Raw genomic sequence first — 18577 nt, 5'->3', positions numbered from 1 at the left:
AGTATGCTAACTGGTATAATGATCATATTGGTAACAATTTTATTACAGTATGATGCAATTATCATTTATAGTGGTTCATGTCTCTTTTAAATTTAAGTCTTGGTTTATGTTGTCCATTAGGAATTGATTTGATTGATTATTGATTGATTGATTGTTTGCCAAAAACGTCTCTGTATGGAGATGGTGTGGGGTAAAGTGACCAACATTAATGGCGGGCCTGGACATTTTTTGCCTTTAGATCTGGCAAATGAATTCATGAACAATGATTCAGAGGTATGCCTTCAATCTATTAAAAGAATACTGACATTAATCCACTCAATCCAGGAGCATCTGTGTCATATATACAGTGTATAGCACATTGGTTCTCATTCGTACTTTTGGTACTTTAAGTACATTGGCTCAAATAAAATTATTTTGTGGCATTTGTATGTTTTGTTTACTTATTTTATTACTTGATCAAAAATGAATACGTTCATATTAAAGAGATAGTTCACCCCCAAAAAAGACTTACTTTCTATCGATTACTCACCCCATGAAGACTTGAATTCATGGATATTTTGTTTGTGTGAGCCTGTTTTGTGTCCTTAGATCTTCATGTCTACTTCACAAGACGAGTCAAGAAGTTGTGACTTCTTACAACAGAAGAAAAGTGGAAATAAAGTGGACAAAAGTACAGCTAAGTACGCGCAAGCACAGTTCTCTTCAGAAACTACATTGCGTGGGATTTGCCAGCATGACGCTAAGACAGCGAGGAACACCCAGCTGCAGACTCACAGAAAAGACCTGGTGTGTGAGCGCTGCTGTGTGAGGGTCGGAAATGTTTTTTGTTTTTTTTCACGCTTGCACACGCGTGCACACGCATGCATGCAGAAGTTTGCGTGCGTGCATGCACAAGTTTGCGTGCGTGCATGTACAAGTTTGCGTGCACACGTGCTGGGATTTGAACTCATGGCTCCATAGAGACTGGAGCCTAAATCCAGCGCCTTAGACCACTCGGCCACACTACCACACAACAGCACATTTTGTGTCTCATTCATCTTCATGTCTATTTCACAAAGGCGAGTCGTTGTTGTTTTCTGACTACTTACAGCGGAAAACGTGTGGAAATACAGTGCACAATAGTGGACAGAATTACAGCTAAGTACGTGCAAGCACTGTTCTCTTCAGAAACTACATCGCGTGGGATTTGCCAGCATGATGAAATCGGCATGATGCCAAGACAGCAGGTTGATGTGACGACGAAGCGTTAAAAGGAGGAAGCAGTTGTTGGACAACAGGCTTAGCAGAGGATGGTTTCGATCCATCGACCTCTGGGTTATGGGCCCAGCACGCTTCCGCTGCGCCACTCTGCTTTACATTCACTGAATGGGATTTGAACACACATATCCATTAGGCCACTGGTACTATGTAACACAGATGACTACAGTCACCGAATATGCACCTATAGGTTGAATATTTAGAAATGATTTAGCATACACTGTTGGCACTGGTATTTGAGTCCACAACTCCATAAAGACCTGAGCCTAAATGCAGCGCCTTAGACTGCTCACCCACACACCCCCATTTTGTGTCCATTGATCATCATGTTTGATTGACAAAGGAGCATTTTCTTTCAAACTGACATAGCAACTATATTGTGTGGGATTTGCCATCAATCGGGACACATCATGAAATCGGCACGATTTCAAAACAGCAGGTTGATGATGTGATGAGTAAGTGCTGAAATCAGGAAAACATAAAATTGACATTACAGATAGCAGAGGATGGTTTCGATCCATCGACCTCTGGGTTATGGGCCCAGCACGCTCCCGCTGCGCCACTTTGCTCTGAGTTATGCAGGACGGAAATTGAATCCACAATCTCTAGATTAGGACATTATGTACAATGCATATAATTCATGTACAGATAGAATGCATTGTATAGTCAAGGAAAAGCTGAACTTAGGCCTCCATTACAAGCAAATTGGTGAACCTTCAGAGATCAGTGACTTCATGACTAGCTCTCAGGCATCTGCAGAAGACACAGGCGTGTGAAAGCAAGGGTTGTAAACACATGTTTGTGGCAGTGGTGGGATTTGAACCCACGCCTCCAGAGAGACTGGAGCCTTAATCCAGCGCCTTAGACCACTCGGCCACACTACCAGTGTATGATGTATATGGCTGATGCCTACTTGTTGCTCTTAACCTGAAGCAGGCGTAAAGATCAAAGTGGACATGGCCACAAGTGAGGAAATATGACATACCCAGAGTCAACGCGTTGTCTTGGAGTGTACAGCAGCTGTGTCTTTTCTCAAAATCAACACTAAAGATGGATAGTGTGATCAGAAGGAAACAGTTGGTAGACAACACACTTAGCAGTGGAAGATCTTGATGGCAGAGTTAGATTCTATTTAGAAGGAACAGTTGGAGGACCACATGCTTAGCAGAGGATGGATTCAGTCCATGGCCCTCTGGGTTAAGGGTGCAGCATGCTGATGTATCCCAGATGGGATTTGAACCCACAACCCCTGGCTTAGGAGGCAAGCGCCTTATCCATTAGGCCACTGGGGCTAGATACCTCAGAAAGCCACCGCTACGTAATAGCCACCTAGGCTGAATGTATAGAAATGAATGAACAGAAAGCACTGGCAGTGGTGGGATTTGAACCCACGCCTCCATAGAGACTGGAGCCTAAATCCAGCGCCTTAGACCACTCGGCCACACTACCACACAAGAGCACATTTTGTGTCTCATTCATCTTCATGTCTATTTCACAAAGGCGAGTCGTTGTTGTTTTCTGACTACTTACAGCGGAAAACGTGTGGAAATACAGTGGACAATAGTGGACAGAATTACAGCTAAGTACGTGCAAGCACTGTTCTCGTCAGAAACTACATTGCGTGGGATTTGCCAGCATGATGAAATCGGCATGATGCCAAGACAGCAGGTTGATGTGACGACGAAGCGTTAAAAGGAGGAAGCAGTCGTTGGACAACAGGCTTAGCAGAGGATGGTTTCGATCCATCGACCTCTGGGTTATGGGCCCAGCACGCTTCCGCTGCGCCACTCTGCTTTACATTCACTGAATGGGATTTGAAGACAGGTATACATTAGGCCACTGGTACTATGTAACACAGATGACTACAGTCACCGAATATGCACCTATAGGTTGAATATTTAGAAATGATTTAGCATACACTGTTGGCACTGGTATTTGAGGCCACAACTCCATAAAGACCTGAGCCTAAATGCAGCGCCTTAGACTGCTCACCCACACACCCCCATTTTGTCTCCATTGATCATCATGTTTGATTGACAAAGGAGCATTTTCTTTCAAACTGACATAGAAACTATATTGTGTGGGATTTGCCATCAATCGGGACACATCATGAAATCGGCACGATTTCAAAACAGCAGGTTGATGTTGTGATGAGTAAGTGCTGAAATCAGGAAAAAATAAAATTGACATTACAGATAGCAGAGGATGGTTTCGATCCATCGACCTCTGGGTTATGGGCCCAGCACGCTCCCGCTGCGCCACTCTGCTCTGAGTTATGCAGGACGGAAATTGAATCCACAATCTCTAGATTAAGACATTATGCACAATGCATATAATTCATGTACAGATAGAATGCATTGTATAGTCAAGGAAAAGCTGAACTTAGACCTCCATTACAAGCAAATTGGTGAATCTTCAGAGATCAGTGACTAGCTCTAAGGCATCTGCAGAAGACACAGGCGTGTGAAAGCAAGGTTTGTAAACACATGTTTGTGGCAGTGGTGGGATTTGAACCCACGCCTCCAGAGAGACTGGAGCCTTAATCCAGCGCCTTAGACCACTCAGCCACACTACCTGTGTATGTTGTATATGGCTGATGCCTACTTGTTGCTCTTAATCTGAAGCAGGCGTAAAGATCAAAGTGGACATGTCCACAAGTGAGGAAATATGACATACCCAGAGTCAACGCGTTGTCTTGGAGTGTACAGCAGCTGTGTCTTTTCTCAAAATCAACACTAAAAATGGATAGTGTGATCAGAAGGAAACAGTTGGTAGACAATATGCTTAGCAGTGGAAGATCTTGATGGCAGAGTTCGATTCTATTTAGAAGGAACAGTTGGAGGACCACAGGCTTAGCAGAGGATGGATTCAGTCCATGGCCCTCTGGGTTAAGGGTGCAGCATGCTGAGATACATCCCAGATGGGATTTGAACCCACAATCCCTGGCTTAGGAGGCAAGCGCCTTATCCATTAGGCCACTGGGGCTAGATAGCTCAGAAAGCCACCGTTACGTAATAGCCACCTAGGCTGAATGCATAGAAATGAATGAACAGAAAGCACTGGCAGTGGTGGGATTTGAACCCACGCCTCCATAGAGACTGGAGCCTAAATCCAGCGCCTTAGACCACTCGGCCACACTACCACACAAGAGCACATTTTGTGTCTCATTCATCTTCATGTCTATTTCACAAAGGCGAGTCGTTGTTGTTTTCTGACTACTTACAGCGGAAAACGTGTGGAAATACAGTGGACAATAGTGGACAGAATTACAGCTAAGTACGTGCAAGCACTGTTCTCTTCAGAAACTACATTGCGTGGGATTTGCCAGCATGATGAAATCGGCATGATGCCAAGACAGCAGGTTGATGTGACGACGAAGCGTTAAAAGGAGGAAGCAGTCGTTGGACAACAGGCTTAGCAGAGGATGGTTTCGATCCATCGACCTCTGGGTTATGGGCCCAGCACGCTTCCGCTGCGCCACTCTGCTTTACATTCACTGAATGGGATTTGAAGACACGTATCCATTAGGCCACTGGTACTATGTAACACAGATGACTACAGTCACCGAATATGCACCTATAGGTTGAATATTTAGAAATGATTTAGCATACACTGTTGGCACTGGTATTTGAGGCCACAACTCCATAAAGACCTGAGCCTAAATGCAGCGCCTTAGACTGCTCACCCACACACCCCCATTTTGTCTCCATTGATCATCATGTTTGATTGACAAAGGAGCATTTTCTTTCAAACTGACATAGAAACTATATTGTGTGGGATTTGCCATCAATCGGGACACATCATGAAATCGGCACGATTTCAAAACAGCAGGTTGATGTTGTGATGAGTAAGTGCTGAAATCAGGAAAAAATAAAATTGACATTACAGATAGCAGAGGATGGTTTCGATCCATCGACCTCTGGGTTATGGGCCCAGCACGCTCCCGCTGCGCCACTCTGCTCTGAGTTATGCAGGACGGAAATTGAATCCACAATCTCTAGATTAAGACATTATGCACAATGCATATAATTCATGTACAGATAGAATGCATTGTATAGTCAAGGAAAAGCTGAACTTAGACCTCCATTACAAGCAAATTGGTGAATCTTCAGAGATCAGTGACTAGCTCTCAGGCATCTGCAGAAGACACAGGCGTGTGAAAGCAAGGTTTGTAAACACATGTTTGTGGCAGTGGTGGGATTTGAACCCACGCCTCCAGAGAGACTGGAGCCTTAATCCAGCGCCTTAGACCACTCGGCCACACTACCTGTGTATGTTGTATATGGCTGATGCCTACTTGTTGCTCTTAACCTGAAGCAGGCGTAAAGATCAAAGTGGACATGTCCACAAGTGAGGAAATATGACATACCCAGAGTCAACGCGTTGTCTTGGAGTGTACAGCAGCTGTGTCTTTTCTCAAAATCAACACTAAAAATGGATAGTGTGATCAGAAGGAAACAGTTGGTAGACAATATGCTTAGCAGTGGAAGATCTTGATGGCAGAGTTCGATTCTATTTAGAAGGAACAGTTGGAGGACCACAGGCTTAGCAGAGGATGGATTCAGTCCATGGCCCTCTGGGTTAAGGGTGCAGCATGCTGAGATACATCCCAGATGGGATTTGAACCCACAATCCCTGGCTTAGGAGGCAAGCGCCTTATCCATTAGGCCACTGGGGCTAGATACCTCAGAAAGCCACCGTTACGTAATAGCCACCTAGGCTGAATGCATAGAAATGAATGAACAGAAAGCACTGGCAGTGGTGGGATTTGAACCCACGCCTCCATAGAGACTGGAGCCTAAATCCAGCGCCTTAGACCACTCGGCCACACTACCACACAAGAGCACATTTTGTGTCTCATTCATCTTCATGTCTATTTCACAAAGGCGAGTCGTTGTTGTTTTCTGACTACTTACAGCGGAAAACGTGTGGAAATACAGTGGACAATAGTGGACAGAATTACAGCTAAGTACGTGCAAGCACTGTTCTCTTCAGAAACTACATTGCGTGGGATTTGCCAGCATGATGAAATCGGCATGATGCCAAGACAGCAGGTTGATGTGACGACGAAGCGTTAAAAGGAGGAAGCAGTCGTTGGACAACAGGCTTAGCAGAGGATGGTTTCGATCCATCGACCTCTGGGTTATGGGCCCAGCACGCTTCCGCTGCGCCACTCTGCTTTACATTCACTGAATGGGATTTGAAGACACGTATCCATTAGGCCACTGGTACTATGTAACACAGATGACTACAGTCACCGAATATGCACCTATAGGTTGAATATTTAGAAATGATTTAGCATACACTGTTGGCACTGGTATTTGAGGCCACAACTCCATAAAGACCTGAGCCTAAATGCAGCGCCTTAGACTGCTCACCCACACACCCCCATTTTGTCTCCATTGATCATCATGTTTGATTGACAAAGGAGCATTTTCTTTCAAACTGACATAGAAACTATATTGTGTGGGATTTGCCATCAATCGGGACACATCATGAAATCGGCACGATTTCAAAACAGCAGGTTGATGTTGTGATGAGTAAGTGCTGAAATCAGGAAAAAATAAAATTGACATTACAGATAGCAGAGGATGGTTTCGATCCATCGACCTCTGGGTTATGGGCCCAGCACGCTCCCGCTGCGCCACTCTGCTCTGAGTTATGCAGGACGGAAATTGAATCCACAATCTCTAGATTAAGACATTATGCACAATGCATATAATTCATGTACAGATAGAATGCATTGTATAGTCAAGGAAAAGCTGAACTTAGACCTCCATTACAAGCAAATTGGTGAATCTTCAGAGATCAGTGACTAGCTCTCAGGCATCTGCAGAAGACACAGGCGTGTGAAAGCAAGGTTTGTAAACACATGTTTGTGGCAGTGGTGGGATTTGAACCCACGCCTCCAGAGAGACTGGAGCCTTAATCCAGCGCCTTAGACCACTCGGCCACACTACCTGTGTATGTTGTATATGGCTGATGCCTACTTGTTGCTCTTAACCTGAAGCAGGCGTAAAGATCAAAGTGGACATGTCCACAAGTGAGGAAATATGACATACCCAGAGTCAACGCGTTGTCTTGGAGTGTACAGCAGCTGTGTCTTTTCTCAAAATCAACACTAAAGATGGATAGTGTGATCAGAAGGAAACAGTTGGTAGACAACACACTTAGCAGTGGAAGATCTTGATGGCAGAGTTAGATTCTATTTAGAAGGAACAGTTGGAGGACCACATGCTTAGCAGAGGATGGATTCAGTCCATGGCCCTCTGGGTTAAGGGTGCAGCATGCTGATGTATCCCAGATGGGATTTGAACCCACAACCCCTGGCTTAGGAGGCAAGCGCCTTATCCATTAGGCCACTGGGGCTAGATACCTCAGAAAGCCACCGCTACGTAATAGCCACCTAGGCTGAATGTATAGAAATGAATGTACAGAAAGCACTGGCAGTGGTGGGATTTGAACCCACGCCTCCATAGAGACTGGAGCCTAAATCCAGCGCCTTAGACCACTCGGCCACACTACCACACAAGAGCACATTTTGTGTCTCATTCATCTTCATGTCTATTTCACAAAGGCGAGTCGTTGTTGTTTTCTGACTACTTACAGCGGAAAACGTGTGGAAATACAGTGGACAATAGTGGACAGAATTACAGCTAAGTACGTGCAAGCACTGTTCTCTTCAGAAACTACATTGCGTGGGATTTGCCAGCATGATGAAATCGGCATGATGCCAAGACAGCAGGTTGATGTGACGACGAAGCGTTAAAAGGAGGAAGCAGTCGTTGGACAACAGGCTTAGCAGAGGATGGTTTCGATCCATCGACCTCTGGGTTATGGGCCCAGCACGCTTCCGCTGCGCCACTCTGCTTTACATTCACTGAATGGGATTTGAAGACAGGTATACATTAGGCCACTGGTACTATGTAACACAGATGACTACAGTCACCGAATATGCACCTATAGGTTGAATATTTAGAAATGATTTAGCATACACTGTTGGCACTGGTATTTGAGGCCACAACTCCATAAAGACCTGAGCCTAAATGCAGCGCCTTAGACTGCTCACCCACACACCCCCATTTTGTCTCCATTGATCATCATGTTTGATTGACAAAGGAGCATTTTCTTTCAAACTGACATAGAAACTATATTGTGTGGGATTTGCCATCAATCGGGACACATCATGAAATCGGCACGATTTCAAAACAGCAGGTTGATGTTGTGATGAGTAAGTGCTGAAATCAGGAAAAAATAAAATTGACATTACAGATAGCAGAGGATGGTTTCGATCCATCGACCTCTGGGTTATGGGCCCAGCACGCTCCCGCTGCGCCACTCTGCTCTGAGTTATGCAGGACGGAAATTGAATCCACAATCTCTAGATTAAGACATTATGCACAATGCATATAATTCATGTACAGATAGAATGCATTGTATAGTCAAGGAAAAGCTGAACTTAGACCTCCATTACAAGCAAATTGGTGAATCTTCAGAGATCAGTGACTAGCTCTAAGGCATCTGCAGAAGACACAGGCGTGTGAAAGCAAGGTTTGTAAACACATGTTTGTGGCAGTGGTGGGATTTGAACCCACGCCTCCAGAGAGACTGGAGCCTTAATCCAGCGCCTTAGACCACTCAGCCACACTACCTGTGTATGTTGTATATGGCTGATGCCTACTTGTTGCTCTTAACCTGAAGCAGGCGTAAAGATCAAAGTGGACATGTCCACAAGTGAGGAAATATGACATACCCAGAGTCAACGCGTTGTCTTGGAGTGTACAGCAGCTGTGTCTTTTCTCAAAATCAACACTAAAAATGGATAGTGTGATCAGAAGGAAACAGTTGGTAGACAATATGCTTAGCAGTGGAAGATCTTGATGGCAGAGTTCGATTCTATTTAGAAGGAACAGTTGGAGGACCACAGGCTTAGCAGAGGATGGATTCAGTCCATGGCCCTCTGGGTTAAGGGTGCAGCATGCTGAGATACATCCCAGATGGGATTTGAACCCACAATCCCTGGCTTAGGAGGCAAGCGCCTTATCCATTAGGCCACTGGGGCTAGATAGCTCAGAAAGCCACCGTTACGTAATAGCCACCTAGGCTGAATGCATAGAAATGAATGAACAGAAAGCACTGGCAGTGGTGGGATTTGAACCCACGCCTCCATAGAGACTGGAGCCTAAATCCAGCGCCTTAGACCACTCGGCCACACTACCACACAAGAGCACATTTTGTGTCTCATTCATCTTCATGTCTATTTCACAAAGGCGAGTCGTTGTTGTTTTCTGACTACTTACAGCGGAAAACGTGTGGAAATACAGTGGACAATAGTGGACAGAATTACAGCTAAGTACGTGCAAGCACTGTTCTCTTCAGAAACTACATTGCGTGGGATTTGCCAGCATGATGAAATCGGCATGATGCCAAGACAGCAGGTTGATGTGACGACGAAGCGTTAAAAGGAGGAAGCAGTCGTTGGACAACAGGCTTAGCAGAGGATGGTTTCGATCCATCGACCTCTGGGTTATGGGCCCAGCACGCTTCCGCTGCGCCACTCTGCTTTACATTCACTGAATGGGATTTGAAGACACGTATCCATTAGGCCACTGGTACTATGTAACACAGATGACTACAGTCACCGAATATGCACCTATAGGTTGAATATTTAGAAATGATTTAGCATACACTGTTGGCACTGGTATTTGAGGCCACAACTCCATAAAGACCTGAGCCTAAATGCAGCGCCTTAGACTGCTCACCCACACACCCCCATTTTGTCTCCATTGATCATCATGTTTGATTGACAAAGGAGCATTTTCTTTCAAACTGACATAGAAACTATATTGTGTGGGATTTGCCATCAATCGGGACACATCATGAAATCGGCACGATTTCAAAACAGCAGGTTGATGTTGTGATGAGTAAGTGCTGAAATCAGGAAAAAATAAAATTGACATTACAGATAGCAGAGGATGGTTTCGATCCATCGACCTCTGGGTTATGGGCCCAGCACGCTCCCGCTGCGCCACTCTGCTCTGAGTTATGCAGGACGGAAATTGAATCCACAATCTCTAGATTAAGACATTATGCACAATGCATATAATTCATGTACAGATAGAATGCATTGTATAGTCAAGGAAAAGCTGAACTTAGACCTCCATTACAAGCAAATTGGTGAATCTTCAGAGATCAGTGACTAGCTCTCAGGCATCTGCAGAAGACACAGGCGTGTGAAAGCAAGGTTTGTAAACACATGTTTGTGGCAGTGGTGGGATTTGAACCCACGCCTCCAGAGAGACTGGAGCCTTAATCCAGCGCCTTAGACCACTCGGCCACACTACCTGTGTATGTTGTATATGGCTGATGCCTACTTGTTGCTCTTAACCTGAAGCAGGCGTAAAGATCAAAGTGGACATGTCCACAAGTGAGGAAATATGACATACCCAGAGTCAACGCGTTGTCTTGGAGTGTACAGCAGCTGTGTCTTTTCTCAAAATCAACACTAAAAATGGATAGTGTGATCAGAAGGAAACAGTTGGTAGACAATATGCTTAGCAGTGGAAGATCTTGATGGCAGAGTTCGATTCTATTTAGAAGGAACAGTTGGAGGACCACAGGCTTAGCAGAGGATGGATTCAGTCCATGGCCCTCTGGGTTAAGGGTGCAGCATGCTGAGATACATCCCAGATGGGATTTGAACCCACAATCCCTGGCTTAGGAGGCAAGCGCCTTATCCATTAGGCCACTGGGGCTAGATACCTCAGAAAGCCACCGTTACGTAATAGCCACCTAGGCTGAATGCATAGAAATGAATGAACAGAAAGCACTGGCAGTGGTGGGATTTGAACCCACGCCTCCATAGAGACTGGAGCCTAAATCCAGCGCCTTAGACCACTCGGCCACACTACCACACAAGAGCACATTTTGTGTCTCATTCATCTTCATGTCTATTTCACAAAGGCGAGTCGTTGTTGTTTTCTGACTACTTACAGCGGAAAACGTGTGGAAATACAGTGGACAATAGTGGACAGAATTACAGCTAAGTACGTGCAAGCACTGTTCTCTTCAGAAACTACATTGCGTGGGATTTGCCAGCATGATGAAATCGGCATGATGCCAAGACAGCAGGTTGATGTGACGACGAAGCGTTAAAAGGAGGAAGCAGTCGTTGGACAACAGGCTTAGCAGAGGATGGTTTCGATCCATCGACCTCTGGGTTATGGGCCCAGCACGCTTCCGCTGCGCCACTCTGCTTTACATTCACTGAATGGGATTTGAAGACACGTATCCATTAGGCCACTGGTACTATGTAACACAGATGACTACAGTCACCGAATATGCACCTATAGGTTGAATATTTAGAAATGATTTAGCATACACTGTTGGCACTGGTATTTGAGGCCACAACTCCATAAAGACCTGAGCCTAAATGCAGCGCCTTAGACTGCTCACCCACACACCCCCATTTTGTCTCCATTGATCATCATGTTTGATTGACAAAGGAGCATTTTCTTTCAAACTGACATAGAAACTATATTGTGTGGGATTTGCCATCAATCGGGACACATCATGAAATCGGCACGATTTCAAAACAGCAGGTTGATGTTGTGATGAGTAAGTGCTGAAATCAGGAAAAAATAAAATTGACATTACAGATAGCAGAGGATGGTTTCGATCCATCGACCTCTGGGTTATGGGCCCAGCACGCTCCCGCTGCGCCACTCTGCTCTGAGTTATGCAGGACGGAAATTGAATCCACAATCTCTAGATTAAGACATTATGCACAATGCATATAATTCATGTACAGATAGAATGCATTGTATAGTCAAGGAAAAGCTGAACTTAGACCTCCATTACAAGCAAATTGGTGAATCTTCAGAGATCAGTGACTAGCTCTCAGGCATCTGCAGAAGACACAGGCGTGTGAAAGCAAGGTTTGTAAACACATGTTTGTGGCAGTGGTGGGATTTGAACCCACGCCTCCAGAGAGACTGGAGCCTTAATCCAGCGCCTTAGACCACTCGGCCACACTACCTGTGTATGTTGTATATGGCTGATGCCTACTTGTTGCTCTTAACCTGAAGCAGGCGTAAAGATCAAAGTGGACATGTCCACAAGTGAGGAAATATGACATACCCAGAGTCAACGCGTTGTCTTGGAGTGTACAGCAGCTGTGTCTTTTCTCAAAATCAACACTAAAAATGGATAGTGTGATCAGAAGGAAACAGTTGGTAGACAATATGCTTAGCAGTGGAAGATCTTGATGGCAGAGTTCGATTCTATTTAGAAGGAACAGTTGGAGGACCACAGGCTTAGCAGAGGATGGATTCAGTCCATGGCCCTCTGGGTTAAGGGTGCAGCATGCTGAGATACATCCCAGATGGGATTTGAACCCACAATCCCTGGCTTAGGAGGCAAGCGCCTTATCCATTAGGCCACTGGGGCTAGATACCTCAGAAAGCCACCGTTACGTAATAGCCACCTAGGCTGAATGCATAGAAATGAATGAACAGAAAGCACTGGCAGTGGTGGGATTTGAACCCACGCCTCCATAGAGACTGGAGCCTAAATCCAGCGCCTTAGACCACTCGGCCACACTACCACACAAGAGCACATTTTGTGTCTCATTCATCTTCATGTCTATTTCACAAAGGCGAGTCGTTGTTGTTTTCTGACTACTTACAGCGGAAAACGTGTGGAAATACAGTGGACAATAGTGGACAGAATTACAGCTAAGTACGTGCAAGCACTGTTCTCTTCAGAAACTACATTGCGTGGGATTTGCCAGCATGATGAAATCGGCATGATGCCAAGACAGCAGGTTGATGTGACGACGAAGCGTTAAAAGGAGGAAGCAGTCGTTGGACAACAGGCTTAGCAGAGGATGGTTTCGATCCATCGACCTCTGGGTTATGGGCCCAGCACGCTTCCGCTGCGCCACTCTGCTTTACATTCACTGAATGGGATTTGAAGACACGTATCCATTAGGCCACTGGTACTATGTAACACAGATGACTACAGTCACCGAATATGCACCTATAGGTTGAATATTTAGAAATGATTTAGCATACACTGTTGGCACTGGTATTTGAGGCCACAACTCCATAAAGACCTGAGCCTAAATGCAGCGCCTTAGACTGCTCACCCACACACCCCCATTTTGTCTCCATTGATCATCATGTTTGATTGACAAAGGAGCATTTTCTTTCAAACTGACATAGAAACTATATTGTGTGGGATTTGCCATCAATCGGGACACATCATGAAATCGGCACGATTTCAAAACAGCAGGTTGATGTTGTGATGAGTAAGTGCTGAAATCAGGAAAAAATAAAATTGACATTACAGATAGCAGAGGATGGTTTCGATCCATCAACCTCTGGGTTATGGGCCCAGCACGCTCCCGCTGCGCCACTCTGCTCTGAGTTATGCAGGACGGAAATTGAATCCACAATCTCTAGATTAAGACATTATGCACAATGCATATAATTCATGTACAGATAGAATGCATTGTATAGTCAAGGAAAAGCTGAACTTAGACCTCCATTACAAGCAAATTGGTGAATCTTCAGAGATCAGTGACTAGCTCTCAGGCATCTGCAGAAGACACAGGCGTGTGAAAGCAAGGTTTGTAAACACATGTTTGTGGCAGTGGTGGGATTTGAACCCACGCCTCCAGAGAGACTGGAGCCTTAATCCAGCGCCTTAGACCACTCGGCCACACTACCTGTGTATGTTGTATATGGCTGATGCCTACTTGTTGCTCTTAACCTGAAGCAGGCGTAAAGATCAAAGTGGACATGTCCACAAGTGAGGAAATATGACATACCCAGAGTCAACGCGTTGTCTTGGAGTGTACAGCAGCTGTGTCTTTTCTCAAAATCAACACTAAAGATGGATAGTGTGATCAGAAGGAAACAGTTGGTAGACAACACACTTAGCAGTGGAAGATCTTGATGGCAGAGTTAGATTCTATTTAGAAGGAACAGTTGGAGGACCACATGCTTAGCAGAGGATGGATTCAGTCCATGGCCCTCTGGGTTAAGGGTGCAGCATGCTGAGATACATCCCAGATGGGATTTGAACCCACAATCCCTGGCTTAGGAGGCAAGCGCCTTATCCATTAGGCCACTGGGGATAGATACCTCAGAAAGCCACCGTTACGTAATAGCCACCTAGGCTGAATGCATAGAAATGAATGAACAGAAAGCACTGGCAGTGGTGGGATTTGAACCCACGCCTCCATAGAGACTGGAGCCTAAATCCAGCGCCTTAGACCACTCGGCCACACTACCACACAAGAGCACATTTTGTGTCTCATTCATCTTCATGTCTATTTCACAAAGGCGAGACGTTGTTGTTTTCTGACTACTTACAGCGGAAAACGTGTGGAAATACAGTGGACAATAGTGGACAGAATTACAGCTAAGTACGTGCAAGCACTGTTCTCTTCAGAAACTACATTGCGTGGGATTTGCCAGCATGATGAAATCGGCATGATGCCAAGACAGCAGGTTGATGTGACGACGAAGCGTTAAAAGGAGGAAGCAGTCGTTGGACAACAGGCTTAGCAGAGGATGGTTTCGATCCATCGACCTCTGGGTTATGGGCCCAGCACGCTTCCGCTGCGCCACTCTGCTTTACATTCACTGAATGGGATTTGAAGACACGTATCCATTAGGCCACTGGTACTATGTAACACAGATGACTACAGTCACCGAATATGCACCTATAGGTTGAATATTTAGAAATGATTTAGCATACACTGTTGGCACTGGTATTTGAGGCCACAACTCCATAAAGACCTGAGCCTAAATGCAGCGCCTTAGACTGCTCACCCACACACCCCCATTTTGTCTCCATTGATCATCATGTTTGATTGACAAAGGAGCATTTTCTTTCAAACTGACATAGAAACTATATTGTGTGGGATTTGCCATCAATCGGGACACATCATGAAATCGGCACGATTTCAAAACAGCAGGTTGATGTTGTGATGAGTAAGTGCTGAAATCAGGAAAAAATAAAATTGACATTACAGATAGCAGAGGATGGTTTCGATCCATCGACCTCTGGGTTATGGGCCCAGCACGCTCCCGCTGCGCCACTCTGCTCTGAGTTATGCAGGACGGAAATTGAATCCACAATCTCTAGATTAAGACATTATGCACAATGCATATAATTCATGTACAGATAGAATGCATTGTATAGTCAAGGAAAAGCTGAACTTAGACCTCCATTACAAGCAAATTGGTGAATCTTCAGAGATCAGTGACTAGCTCTCAGGCATCTGCAGAAGACACAGGCGTGTGAAAGCAAGGTTTGTAAACACATGTTTGTGGCAGTGGTGGGATTTGAACCCACGCCTCCAGAGAGACTGGAGCCTTAATCCAGCGCCTTAGACCACTCGGCCACACTACCTGTGTATGTTGTATATGGCTGATGCCTACTTGTTGCTCTTAACCTGAAGCAGGCGTAAAGATCAAAGTGGACATGTCCACAAGTGAGGAAATATGACATACCCAGAGTCAACGCGTTGTCTTGGAGTGTACAGCAGCTGTGTCTTTTCTCAAAATCAACACTAAAAATGGATAGTGTGATCAGAAGGAAACAGTTGGTAGACAATATGCTTAGCAGTGGAAGATCTTGATGGCAGAGTTCGATTCTATTTAGAAGGAACAGTTGGAGGACCACAGGCTTAGCAGAGGATGGATTCAGTCCATGGCCCTCTGGGTTAAGGGTGCAGCATGCTGAGATACATCCCAGATGGGATTTGAACCCACAATCCCTGGCTTAGGAGGCAAGCGCCTTATCCATTAGGCCACTGGGGATAGATACCTCAGAAAGCCACCGTTACGTAATAGCCACCTAGGCTGAATGCATAGAAATGAATGAACAGAAAGCACTGGCAGTGGTGGGATTTGAACCCACGCCTCCATAGAGACTGGAGCCTAAATCCAGCGCCTTAGACCACTCGGCCACACTACCACACAAGAGCACATTTTGTGTCTCATTCATCTTCATGTCTATTTCACAAAGGCGAGTCGTTGTTGTTTTCTGACTACTTACAGCGGAAAACGTGTGGAAATACAGTGGACAATAGTGGACAGAATTACAGCTAAGTACGTGCAAGCACTGTTCTCTTCAGAACCTACATTGCGTGGGATTTGCCAGCATGATGAAATCGGCATGATGCCAAGACAGCAGGTTGATGTGACGACGAAGCGTTAAAAGGAGGAAGCAGTCGTTGGACAACAGGCTTAGCAGAGGATGGTTTCGATCCATCGACCTCTGGGTTATGGGCCCAGCACGCTTCCGCTGCGCCACTCTGCTTTACATTCACTGAATGGGATTTGAAGACACGTATCCATTAGGCCACTGGTACTATGTAACACAGATGACTACAGTCACCGAATATGCACCTATAGGTTGAATATTTAGAAATGATTTAGCATACACTGTTGGCACTGGTATTTGAGGCCACAACTCCATAAAGACCTGAGCCTAAATGCAGCGCCTTAGACTGCTCACCCACACACCCCCATTTTGTCTCCATTGATCATCATGTTTGATTGACAAAGGAGCATTTTCTTTCAAACTGACATAGAAACTATATTGTGTGGGATTTGCCATCAATCGGGACACATCATGAAATCGGCACGATTTCAAAACAGCAGGTTGATGTTGTGATGAGTAAGTGCTGAAATCAGGAAAAAATAAAATTGACATTACAGATAGCAGAGGATGGTTTCGATCCATCGACCTCTGGGTTATGGGCCCAGCACGCTCCCGCTGCGCCACTCTGCTCTGAGTTATGCAGGACGGAAATTGAATCCACAATCTCTAGATTAAGACATTATGCACAATGCATATAATTCATGTACAGATAGAATGCATTGTATAGTCAAGGAAAAGCTGAACTTAGACCTCCATTACAAGCAAATTGGTGAATCTTCAGAGATCAGTGACTAGCTCTCAGGCATCTGCAGAAGACACAGGCGTGTGAAAGCAAGGTTTGTAAACACATGTTTGTGGCAGTGGTGGGATTTGAACCCACGCCTCCAGAGAGACTGGAGCCTTAATCCAGCGCCTTAGACCACTCGGCCACACTACCTGTGTATGTTATATATGGCTGATGCCTACTTGTTGCTCTTAACCTGAAGCAGGCGTAAAGATCAAAGTGGACATGTCCACAAGTGAGGAAATATGACATACCCAGAGTCAACGCGTTGTCTTGGAGTGTACAGCAGCTGTGTCTTTTCTCAAAATCAACACTAAAGATGGATAGTGTGATCAGAAGGAAACAGTTGGTAGACAACACACTTAGCAGTGGAAGATCTTGATGGCAGAGTTAGATTCTATTTAGAAGGAACAGTTGGAGGACCACATGCTTAGCAGAGGATGGATTCAGTCCATGGCCCTCTGGGTTAAGGGTGCAGCATGCTGATGTATCCCAGATGGGATTTGAACCCACAGCCCCTGGCTTAGGAGGCAAGCGCCTTATCCATTAGGCCACTGGGGCTAGATACCTCACAAAGCCACCGCTACGTAATAGCCACCTAGGCTGAATGTATAGAAATGAATGTACAGAAAGCACTGGCAGTGGTGGGATTTGAACCCACGCCTCCATAGAGACTGGAGCCTAAATCCAGCGCCTTAGACCACTCGGCCACACTACCACACAAGAGCACATTTTGTTTCTCATTCATCTTCATGTCTATTTCACAAAGGCGAGTCGTTGTTGTTTTCTGACTTCTTACAGCGGAAAACGTGTGGAAATACAGTGGACAATAGTGGACAGAATTACAGCTAAGTACGTGCAAGCACTGTTCTCTTCAGAAACTACATTGCGTGGGATTTGCCAGCATGATGAAATCGGCATGATGCCAAGACAGCAGGTTGATGTGACGACGAAGCGTTAAAAGGAGGAAGCAGTTGTTGGACAACAGGCTTAGCAGAGGATGGTTTCGATCCATCGACCTCTGGGTTATGGGCCCAGCACGCTTCCGCTGCGCCACTCTGCTTCACATTCACTGAATGGGATTTGAACACACGTATCCATTAGGCCACTGGTACTATGTAACACAGATGACTACAGTCACCGAATATGCACCTATAGGTTGAATATTTAGAAATGATTTAGCATACACTGTTGGCACTGGTATTTGAGGCCACAACTCCATAAAGACCTGAGCCTAAATGCAGCGCCTTAGACTGCTCAACCACACACCCCCATTTTGTGTCCATTGATCATCATGTTTGATTGACAAAGGAGCATTTTCTTTCAAGCTGACATAGCAACTATATTGTGTGGGAT

Source organism: Gymnoscopelus microlampas, assembly GCF_963454915.1.
Source record: "Gymnoscopelus microlampas genome assembly, chromosome: 7".
Classification (NCBI taxonomy): domain Eukaryota; kingdom Metazoa; phylum Chordata; class Actinopteri; order Myctophiformes; family Myctophidae; genus Gymnoscopelus; species Gymnoscopelus microlampas.
This window is presented reverse-complemented; position numbering follows the sequence as displayed.